Source organism: Dendroctonus ponderosae, unplaced genomic scaffold (genome assembly GCF_020466585.1).
Source record: "Dendroctonus ponderosae isolate FM_Combo_2020 unplaced genomic scaffold, Dpon_F_20191213v2 Dpon_F_20191213_5, whole genome shotgun sequence".
Taxonomy (NCBI): Eukaryota; Metazoa; Arthropoda; class Insecta; order Coleoptera; family Curculionidae; genus Dendroctonus; species Dendroctonus ponderosae.
Window position 1 is genome coordinate 10,669,787 of NW_026018715.1, and position 651 is coordinate 10,670,437.

The 651-nt window shown below is 35.8% G+C and overlaps 1 protein-coding gene across 1 annotated transcript in view; it reads right to left on the reverse strand.

Annotated features, from left to right (window-relative positions):
* Nucleotides 1-651, reverse strand: part of LOC109535182 (phosphoglycolate phosphatase 2-like) — a gene marked incomplete in the record, with an annotated part of 5,955 nt that overhangs the window by 755 nt on the left and 4,549 nt on the right.

The following is a 651-nucleotide window of genomic DNA, read 5'->3' on the forward strand; positions in this document are numbered from 1 at the left end:
ACCAAAAGGGTCTTAAAACCAGAGTTAATTCCGAACTGAATGTCTGAGTGAATACTGAAACAAAATTCGGGAGTTGAAGTATGACGATGATCGAATGTTGAAAATACGAGTATACGCACTTATCGCCAACCATTATGACGCGACTTCCTGTTGGTAGATTGAACTTGGATACAATCAACTTCCCCAAAACGCCACCCGGTTTTCCCATTTTGATGGCTTTCGTCTGCGTTAATCTTTCGATTCCATCTATGTAGAATTGGCTGCCTGGAAACTCGTTTGGTTAGCAATTCCGCATCCAAAATCCTCTAAACAAATGTTTTCCTTTTGCTTAGTTAATACGGGAACAATGAAGCAAGCGACTATAAAGTATTGACTTTAGTCTAGGTGTCCTAAACGTTGCATTGAACACAACAATGTTTCATTGTTGTTTATCCAACAAGTGCCGGAAGTTATAATTTGTCGCTTGCTGATAGCAAACGAGCTGTCAGACAGAAATCAAGTTAAAAAAAAACTTAAAAAATGCAATGTTTAACCGAAATAAACAGAATGGAAAAACATAAAGAATAATCTTCAATTTCAAATGGATTTCTATAAGAAAACTTGTTTTTTATTACAAATACTAAAAATTCACATATGCGCCTAATTACTACC